Below are 11697 nucleotides of genomic sequence, written 5' to 3' on the forward strand. Positions count from 1 at the left end.
TGTCATTCATTTTTAACTAGCAGCCAGATATTAAGAGACATTTTTAAATTAATGTATCTCATACCTTATGATTTTACAATATCCCCCATGCAGATATTGCATGTCCTGAAAGGCCATCAGTAGTGCCACCATGGAGGTGATGAGGATTTGAATTATCTTCCCAAAGACCTTGCTTGTGACATGCTTGATCCCTGATATAACATTCCCACCATGAATGACTCTATGGTACTAAGAGGAATCTGCTGTTGATAGGCAATTCTAATCACTTGGTGATCTGAGATCAAATGTTCTGTCTCTACTAGCACCCCCTCACAAGCCAAGATCTGTCAACAGGCATACTATTCTCCACTGCCGAGGCATCACATTTTTTTAAGGAAACAAGAGAAAGAGTTGTGATTCACTCTTGATTTGTCCAAACACTGTATGTCCAATATGCCCACTGATACCTCCGACATCATAGATGATGCTTATTTGTATGATCCTGTGGCAAGGCTGCTTGCCTTGCAGCCCACCTCTCCCACAGAGTGCTTTGCTCCTCTGGGGTGCACCCAAAGCTGGGGGCCTTTTGAGTCACTTTGCCTCATAACTGATTCCTAGTTGCAGATTATGCTGTCTCTGGAACTTGAAGAGGCCTACATTGTGCTGCTTTCTTCATGGTAGGCATTATATGATACAAGTATATTATGATATTATACGTGTAAGACAAATACTGCACCCCTGGTAGATCCAGTCGAGTACTTACACTTGCCTATGGTTTGTTTAATCTTTTACTTCAGTATCTGCCATGATAATGTGAGCATTTCAACTTCACTCAGCATGGCCATGATTTTTTCCATGATTCTAAGAATCAACCAGATAGTGAGTGGGTACCTTGTCAAGATATCAGATTCTGTATCTAAAGTGATGCTCCTGGGACATCTGGGTGGCTGTTAAGCATCCAACTCTTGATTTTAGTCATCTCATGATCTCAGGTTTGTGAGACTCACTGGGCTCTGCACTGGGCTTGCAGCCTGCTTAAAATTCTCTCTCTCCCTCTACCTCTGCCTCCAATCCCCTGTCCTGTGCATGTTCTGTCTCTGTCTCTCTCTAAAGAAAGTAAATTAATTAATTAACTGATTAATACAATAAAAAGAGAAATAAAAAATTAAAGTTATACTTTTAATCAATAAACTAATTCTTATCAAATTTTATGTTCAAATTATGATCTTCTTGATTAGGGGAAAAAAATTTAAAATTTAGTCTCCCACCTTTTTTCCTGGTTCTTGTCCTTACACATTGATTAGGTCATGGAGCTACTATGGATAAACATTCTTTCTTTCCAGTTGAATTATGGTGTAACTCAATTCTGGGTTTAGAGATAATGGATAGGAACAGATAGTGAAACCTTTTGTCTTGTGGGGAAGAGTATTGCTTTTCAGTATTGAGGATGTTCTAGCACTTTGAAGAATTAAGTCATTTTAACAGTCTTAAAAGTGTAGAAGAGAATGAGGAATCCAAAATTTGGGGGTTCTCCAACTCATATGTTAGGTTCTTTTCTTATGTTTTCTCAGCTTTCACACATTGAATTTTCAATGACTTTTGGACACTGATTATTAGGTCTTTGATTTGGTCTGACACTTTCTTTACCCCAGTGGAGCAGGGGATGAGAGATTTTGTTTTATGCTACCAGTCACCACCACTGGTATGGTTCTCATTGCCAGCAGGAAGAAAAACATCACATTTTCTCCAGAATACAACATGAATAAAAACATACCTTGAACAAAGTGAAAGTGAATATAGTAACTGAGAAGAAAGGTAATGAATGAATTATCTTCAATTAGATTTAGATTTAACAGGAATTTACTAGTAAGGTCATGACTTTTACAGAACAGTTTCAGCCAGGATGTTGGGTTATAATACTAATTTACATTCAGCAATTTTTGGAATAGTCCTAATACTGGAGATAAATCTTTCCCTTCCAAAGATTTCAAAACTATATAGCAATATTTATTTGATAAAGTATCTTAGCACGTGGCAGTGAATTTAGAGCCACACTAAATGTCACCTTTAGTTCAGGTAATAAGAATATAGTAAAGATAACAGAAAGATCATCTTAATGGGAAGAAAAGATATATAGTTGTTGCAATTTTAAATGTTTTTTAAAAAGTGGAATCTCCTTCTCTTTTCTCAATGTATTCAAGCTCATAAGTAAGTAGGGCAAAAGATAGTATATAAATATCCCAGAATATAGGATGTTTCCACCATCTTGGTTTTTTAAAGGGGCAGCCATAATGAGGTTGTTTATTTTTCCATTTATAAAACCAATTAATTAATGCCAATGATCATCTCAATTACCAGGTGAATCTGGGATGAACTATGTGTGACAAATTGTTCTGTTGAGTAATCTTAATTGAAGACTAATTATTGTTCATATTGAGAACTTTCACCTGATGGATTTATCTACTTTGTCACACAGAAGGGTGAGATTTCTTTCTTTCTTTGCAATTTCTTAGAGTGTATCTGTGATGTGAATCATTCTGGTTCATGCTTATTCAATAATAAAGCCAGTTTCTTTCTCTGCTATTTTGATGGAGAGGTTTTCTAAGTTGGGGTTCTTCTTTTAAATTATATTTTTCTAGTATTCATTTTGAAGTTGGATTTTGTGGTTATGTTTCAGCCATCACTTTACTCTTTTATCAGATTTGCACTTCTGACAATTCTATCAATGTCTCATTGATATATCTGGATGCAAGCCAGACAGGTTTCACTCTCCTTTGCTCCATCTTCTCCTTCTCTCTCATACACATGCTCACGTGCGCACGCCTGTGCACACACACACACTCTCTCTCTCTCTCTCTCACACACACACACACACACACACACACACACAAAACAATGACTTACACAGAAAAGGCATTAAATTTTCATATATAGAAATAAATCTGGAGGAAGTCTCTTCCAGATACCACTTTAGTACTCATCAAAGTTGGAAACTAAGCAGACTTCCTTCTGCATCGATCTGTTGTAACAAGATATAGAGCCAGTGCTCTAGACATTACTTCTCAACCCAAGAGTCTCTAAAATTCGAAGAAAGGAAGCAATGACACCAAGAGGATCTTCCCTTGTGCAGCCCATCACTTTAATAAAGACAGTGTTTTTGTAGTAACTAAAGCCTAGTGGAACTCATGGTAGCTTTAATGGCTTACCTGCGTATAATCTATCACAAATGAGATCAACTAATACTGTTTGAAATCCAGTAAATTCAGATTATCCCTTGGAGCTGGGAAAGACATTCCAGAATCTGCTGCCATCTTGATGTGTGAACAGATGGCAGGTTTGGTTCACAAGGAAGAACAATGATATGCTGAGGACTGTTTGCCACAGCACTTTGGAAAATGGTCTTTCCCTGCATTCCCCAACAATTCCCATTCACACTGAAATCTTTTGACTCTTTCTTTCAAATTTTCTTAAGTACTGCCAAAGTTCTCCCAGTTTTCTTCTCTTATATTTGTATATATCATAGGCTCAATTTCATCCATATACTGATGGCTCCTGAAACTCAGTCATATTTTAGATCTTTTTCTTGAGACAGATCTTTATGCTCAGTTGCTTACTGAACAAGTCTTTCTGTATTTTAACTACATCATGCATTTCCAATACTTTATAATAAACCTAAACTCTAAAGCCTAAAATATGGGTAATGGATAATCGGACTTTTCTCAACCTCTCCAGCCACTTCTCCTAAATCTACCTATCATTCCACCTGGCCACACACTTTTGTCCACCCACACTCAATTCCTTGAAGTTCTCTAAGCAACCTTGGCAAGTTCTTTCTAATTTCTGAACATTGAATAGACTCTACTTGACTAGAGTAATACTGATTACTCTTATCAGACTAATACTGATTGATCTTTCAGCACTTAAAAGTCCATCTCCTCCTTTTCCCTTTCTCCATAGCTTCAGGAAAGCTCCCATGTTTCCTTCTCCACAGCGGATGTGTGTTTCCTTCATGTTTTCCCCCCTTCGTGCTTTCTTACTATTTTGTTCCTTAAACTTTTTTTAGTTTGTATCACAGCATGTTGCAATTTTTTTATTTGTCTCCTCCATTAAGCAGTAAGATTTAAATGATTTAATCAAACTGTTAATCTCTTAGAACACATTTTAGCCTTAGCATTTAGTAACTTATCTCTTGAATTTAAGAGGGTAGTACACAAATGGTTGTAATTTCCTTGTAAATGCAATATAAATAATATATGTACCCTTTTTAATAATATGTTACATAACGCCTATTTTGATTTGCATTAATAAATGTTAAGCATAAAATAAATTTAATTTGAATTAAGATCATTTTAATGGTGTGTTAATTCCTATAGTAAGAGAGAGGTTTAAATAATATCAAATTGGTATTTATGAGAAGGTAGGACTCCCAATCAGTTATAGATGCCTTGACAGTAGCAAAGGAGGCAGATTATGAAAGTGAGTATGGCTCATCTAAGATAAAGTAAAATGATTCAGCTGTTTGTCACAGAGCAATTGCCAGGCAAGCTGGTGGAGTACTTTCCCCAGGCAAGTACTTAATAAAAAATGTACAAATGAGTTGATCCAATTTGTGTTCTACATGCAACTGCAAAGTGGGTAGGCAGATGCTATAAAATATCAACATTAATGAGAAGCCCCAAAAGCTATATTCTCAGTAAGAACAGGCAAAATATAAATTCTCCTTCTAGCATCATGAAGTAGGAAAAATGTTGTCTATCCCCATTGAATAAGCATTGTGGAACATTAAAAATATTTTCTTTATATATACATGTATAAAATTTTTAAAAAATACATATGCAAGGGTTTTTTTTAATGTGGAAGGTTTCTTAATTATAAATAAATAAATGTCCAGTGGAAACACAAATGTATGCTTGCATATGGTTATGAAGCTGGAGAGTGAGGTTCCTGTCTCATGAAGTCCAAGAACAAATCTTGTGGACAAAAGTGAGCAGAGTGATAGAAGTTTATTAAGTGAAGATACAGAAAAAGCTCTTGAGAGTGAGAAGGGTCCCAACAGGACTGCCACTGAGAACCTTTAAGGTTAGTCCTTTATAGAAAGCTAACCCAGGAACTTAAATTCCTCTAACATCTCTGTTGGTGTCACCACTGAGCAAGGACTAGTGATAACACCTTCAGTGGCATACTTCTTTTTTAGGGTGGGGTTATTCTTTGTTGGTCATAGGTTATGGATACCATAAAAAAAGACACCCACCCACACACCCAGGGTAGGGTGATCCTCTTTGCTCCCCTATCTCTGGTTTCCCCACATCACCACATTTTTGGAATTTCTGTAAGCCTGATCACAGAACCCCCTATCTATCACTCCCTAGCTAGCCCCACCTTTCCCTCACTCAGTTTGAGTAAGGACTGGTGATCCTTAATGGTTTATTTCTTTTTAGGGTCTGGTTGGTCACAGGTGACTGTCAGAAAAAAAAAAAAAAAAGACTCCGCCAGTGACAGCTAGGGACAGGTAGCCTGGTTTGTTTCCTTATCTCTGTTTCCTTAATACCTCTGCATATTTGTAAACGTGTAAACCTGACCATTCCCCCTACCTGTCTCTCCCAACCTAGCCTGTCTGTCCCTTACTCAGTTACAGGTTATCAAAAATCCTAACTGACCCCACTAAAACTCTTCTTGTTTACTATCATAGAAATAAAGCTATCTACTGTACAATTCAAGGTCAGTCCTCCTAAAGTAGTAGAGGATTATAGTTAATAATGAGAATCAAACAGGTAAATAGGAAAATATATTTTACTATTTACTATAAAATATGTGTGTGTGTATATATATACACATACATATACACACACTATATATATAATTAAATATAATATATTTTATATATATGGAATCTATACATATAATGTATATTTTTGAGGTCTTCCTTCTAAGATTCACTTCTTTTTAATATGGTATATTCCAAGGTTTACCAAAGTGGATTTGAAATCCATAATCCATACTGGATTATGACAGATTTGTGTAGGAAAAAAAATGAAGTAGGTGGTCAGATAAAATTGAGGAATTATGAGTTAAACTAAGACAGTCTTTCCCCCTTTCCTCTATTTCTCACTGCCTTTGATATGAAATGGCTCTTTGGGGGGTGGTCTTGGAATATAGGTGAGGTTCAGTAGTGTGGAGTCAGGAGCTGAGGGCCAAGAAAGAATTCTTGAGATGTCTCTGGTGCAAAATGGTAGTTTTATTAAAGTAAGGGGCAGGACCTGTAGGCAGAAAGCTGGGGTTCTGAGGCTTGTGAGGTTGTGTGGCTGAGAACATACTTGATAGTTGGGGGATGTAAGGAAAAGGGAGCTTTCAATAGGGTTTTCATACCTTAAAGAAGACCCTCAGGATACTGGAACACTGGCTTATCAAGCTAAAGTTGTTTTCCCTCTGGCAAGGCTTTAACATTAAGATAGTTAGGAGATTCCTGAAGGTAGGTCACAAGTATCCCACCCAGGAGTAGCGGGGCAGGAAGAGGTCACAGCGTGTCAGTTTCTGCATTCACTTCAGCTGGCCATCGGTTCCCTCATGCTTTGTATGACCCAAGAGGGATTGAAGTTGTAGAACTATTATAATTCTAGTGCTTGGAACATTGCTGTGATTCTGGTTCTGAAACATTGTTCTGGGAAATAATGGTGTGGTGAACTGAGCATGGTTTAAGACAGATGAAGTCCATGACTTAAAAAGAACATAGCAGGAAGAAACATTATTTATGTTAGCCAATTGCTAGTTTTATCATCTGTAAGAATGTTGCAGTGAGACAATGACTTCATGCTCTGGACCTTAGACTCCAAACAACAATAATGATAGCAACAAAAATAGAAGGAGGACTCCAACTGCCTCCATTTTCACGTCACTCTGTACTTCCTATTGATTAAATCCTTCCAGCTTCTCTCTTAACTCAGGCAAAAGACTCTGCGGGCAAAGCATCCCATCATGGGAATGGAAATTACCCCCTCAAGCAATAATACAGTCTGATGCCAGCAAAACTCCACATGATTGACCTCAAGACAATGATTGACCTGATCCTTAACTGCCTGCCCATCTGCCTGTACCCACCAACCCTTGTCCTTTATTTTCCTTATCTAATCAGCACTTTGGAAACAGTCTTCCGAGACATTACTCCACTGCCTTCTTGGCCTCAATGATACAAATCTCTTTCTTGTTTCCCCACCACTTGTTTCTCTGTCTTTACGTTTTGTCAGCGGCCAGTGCCTCATCATGGTCTGTCTGGGACCCCAGAGCCAGGTGCTCTTGTACCTGTATCCCAGGTACATAATAATGTGTTTCAACATAATATATACTTTGAAAGCCAAAATGAAATAGTAATCCCAAGGCAGTTAGTGGGCTGATCATTATCCCAGGAACTAAATCTGTGTTGTTTAAAATATTACTTTTCCTTCCATATTTCATTTTTAAGCATTTTCCCCTTGATGTGAGTTGTCTTTTCCAAAGTGACTAGATCCTTCAAGGCAAAGGAATAATCAAAGCTAGCTTTGCTTCGGGCTATTTGCAGTTGATGTCACTTGAATTTAAACCACAAAGGCATTTCAAAGAGAAAACATTTTCATCTTTTAATATGTGACCCAGGAGACAGGAAATCATGGCATCCCCAGGGAAACACCTTTCAGTTATGTCAACTTGACAAGTTGCATCTGCTTTTCAAATGAACAAAGAAAAGGATTTGGAAATGACAGTTTAAACACCATGTTTTCTTAAACTTTTTACCTTCAACACTGCATAAATGAATCAACCCTGCTCTTCAAAAGGCTATTAAAGGCTATTAGCTTTCTCACTATCACTTTGGCAAGGTGAAAATAAAATGCTTTATGACTTCTGTAGCTAAGACTCATGCTTTGGTTCCCAGTTATGTAATGTAAAAACTATTTTAAGAATAGTTTTTATTGCTTTCTTTTCATTGCTTCACATCTGCCTTCTGCTCAACATCAGGAATAACCAGCAAGATCAGCATGTTTATGGCAAAAAAAGTTAACTAAAAACTATTGCTAGTACTTCAAACAAAATTTACATATTTACCAAGGCACTCTTCTCTTTTTCTTGACATACAACCCTGTACACAAGGCAATTACGGAAATACCATACTTTTCTAAAAAGAACAATTATTTTGAAATTTCTTCAAATACATTTTTTGGTAATTATCCTTTTCTTATGTAATCTAAAACATTTATTTAATCACCTTCATTAGAAAAAACCCCCCAAAACAAAAAACTGAATAACTAGCATATGCCTCTGAAACACATGAAGAAAAAAAAAAAGGGATGAAGGCAATGGGTTGTGACCTGGGATTCACATTCAGGAGCCAACATTCTGGTGAGAATGAGCAAATGCAAAGACAATTAAGAGCTTTGAGGAGAAATTAATACACGAGTTGAACAACAGAAACAAGAGGGTTTTGTGTACTGTGACAAGCTGGTAAGGAAAACAACCTTCTCCCCAGGACTACGAAAGGGAACATGTTGTACTTAGCTGTTTCATGGAGAACCTATCTCAACCAGTAAGGGAACATTTGTAGCATCTATACAGAAAGGAGCCAAGAAAAAATGTGGAATAAAATAAAACCTTTCATAGTGAAGAATATTTTCTGGCAACTATCCCGCAATGGAGCAAGGAAACAATCATTTTTTTCTCCATAAATTTAAATACAATCTTTATATTAATAGGAAAAAAATTGATGTCTATGAAAGACATACTCTTTTTTACAGAAGTCAGAGGGAAAATTGAGGAAAACAAGTATTAAAAATGTATTTTTTCAGAGTGGCTGGGTGGTGCATTCAGTTAAACAAGTCCTTGTTTCAGCTAAGGTAATGATCTCAGGGTCCTGAGGTAGAGCCCCACATCAGTCTCTGCACTCTGCCTGGAGTCTATTTGTCCCTCTCCCTCTGCTCCTCTCCTCACTCTAGTTCTCTCTCTGTTTCTCTCTTAAATACATTTTAAATTTTTAAAAAATCATAAAAAGATGTATACTTTCCAAGAAAATTATTTTATTGATATTAGATATTGACAAACTGATTCTAAAGTTTGTATGGAGAAGGGAAACTGGGTGTCTCAGTTGGTTAAGTGTCTGACTCTTGATTTCAGCTCAGGTCATGATCTCAGGGCTGTGAGATCAAGCTCTGCCTTGGGCTCCACACTGACCATGCAGCCTGCTTTGGATTCTCTCTTTTTCTCTCTGCCCTTCCCTCCTTCTCTCTAAAAACAAACAAACAAACAAACAAAAAAGAAAAACTAACAGAAAAACATTGTAAAGTTTATATGGAGAGACAAAAGACCCAGAATAGCCAGCACAACAATGAAGGAGAAGAACAAAGTTGAACTGACAATCCTTGACTTTTAGACTTATTATCAAGTTACAGTAATCAAGATAGTGTGGTGTGAGCAGAACAATAAGCATATAGATAAATGGAAAATGTAACCCCGAAATAGACTGATATAAATTTAACCAACTGATACTTAACCAATGATCTATGGCAATGTAGTGGTGAAAAGATATTCTCTTAAACAAACGGTGCTGGAACAACTGGATATCTACATGGAAAAAAAAAATCTAGACCTCAACTTTACACCCTTGACAAAAAATCAAACAACAACAACAAAAACTCAAATGGATTATACACAAAATATAAAATACAAATATAAAATTTCTGGAAGATAACATAAGAGAAAATCTAGGTCACCCTGGAAGGGAGATGACTTTTTAGATAACATGTGGAGGCATGGTATATGAAAGAAATAATTGATAAGCTGAACTCTATTAAAGTTCAAAAGTATTCAGAGAAAGACAATATCAAGAGAATTTGAAAATAAACCATAGGCCAAGAAAGTATCTTTGCAAAAGACATATTTGATGTAGGACTGTTATTCAAAAGGCATGAAAAACTCTTAAAACTTAACTTTAAGGGAACAAACAACTCAATTACAATATATACAGACCTTAAAAGACACTTGAAGGAAGACATAGAGATGTCAAAAAGCTTATGAGAAGATTCTGTGCAACATATATCAATGCAGATTAAAATGAGGACATCTTTACCCACCAATCACAGTGGCTGTTATTCAAACCAGTGACACCACCAATGCTAGTGCAGTGTGAGGCAACAGCAACTCTTACACATTGTTGGTGCGATTGCAAAATGGTACAGTTTGGAAGACAGTTTGGTATTTAATTACAAAGCTAAAGATACTCATACCTTATGACCCACAATCGTGTTCCTAGGTGTTTACCCAAAGGAGTTGAAAATTAATGTCCAAACTTGCACCCAAACTTGCATGCAGATGTTTACAGCAGCTTTGTTAATAAATGTCCAAACTTCAAGGCCACAAAGATGTCCTTCAGTAAATGAATGGCTATATAAACAAGCGCACATCCAAACGATGGAGTGCTAAGAAGAAATGAGCTATCAAACCATGGAGAAACCATAAATGCATAACTAAATAAAATTATGTCAGGGGAAATTGATTCCAATGAGCAGACTTCAGAAGCCTCAAATAAATAATACAGCTTAAATATTATTTACTAATTGATAGGCAAAATAAATGCCTAAAACACTTCATTAGTCTTACAATATTTTGTTTGGACAATATATGGAAATAGTGGAAAATGCAGTATTTTTTAAAAAATTTTGTGATAAAGTATAATTAACTATTTGGTACTTAAATTTCATCACTTTAATTTTTACTTGTAAAGTCATTTCAATAAAAACTTGAATTTTAATGAAGGCTGGGGGATAAATTGCTATTCATCTTCAAATTATTCTTGCATACGCTGTTTCTTAATATACTGAGGTGTCCAATTTGTAACACTAGGGGTTACTGAAACTTCTTGGCTTTATTTACTATGAATAATCTACCAGTAACCAAATCCTGATTATAAAAATCTTCCCCATAGTGTGTGTGGATGTGTGTGTGTACAAGTGTGTGTTTCTGAGCATATGTTAATTTTTTAAATATTAAGTAGATTTATAGACTTTTCCCTGGTATGTCAAGATTGGTTCATTAATTAGTACTCCATTATGTGTATTCCATTGCAAACATCTCTCTTCTGTGATGCTTATAAGCTTCTTATGAGAAGGGTCTCGATTTTTATCACGATGGTCTTGGCACTGTAGCCGAGTGAGTGGCAGTAAGGGTTTCCTGAATAAATACATTGGTATAAGATCTGTCTCATCAACATGCAAATGAATGTACTATGAATATTAGGATAATCATCTTGAAACTTCTGATTGTGACTCTGATTTTTCTGTTTTTGCTTTTTTAAAAAAAATTCAGACTAGTCTTTCCTTTTCTAACAATGTCACAGGAATCAGAGTCTAGTCTAAAATGCGGACTTCATATCTGTTATCCCAAAGTAGGAGTCCGTGAAGGTATGCATTTTTAATTACCCCATAATTACATACATTTCATTATTGAGTTCAGACTGAGAAGCATGTTTCTTGCATGGATACAGTCTTACTGTTGCTAGGGTGCTGCCTCGTGTGGCAGTGAAAGCTCTTTACACCAAGGGTTAGTTTCCATTTCCAGTCAAAGATGCTAATGTGGCAAAATATTCATTCAAATATTTTTCTTCTTTCTTATTATATTTGTGGATTTGCTGACACAGAAGTGAGAAACTGGTAAAAAACCAGACTGTAACAGAGCTATAGAAAGCTCGGAGAAGGAGGGACA

Source organism: Mustela lutreola, chromosome 5, assembly GCF_030435805.1.
Source record: "Mustela lutreola isolate mMusLut2 chromosome 5, mMusLut2.pri, whole genome shotgun sequence".
NCBI classification, from domain to species: domain Eukaryota; kingdom Metazoa; phylum Chordata; class Mammalia; order Carnivora; family Mustelidae; genus Mustela; species Mustela lutreola.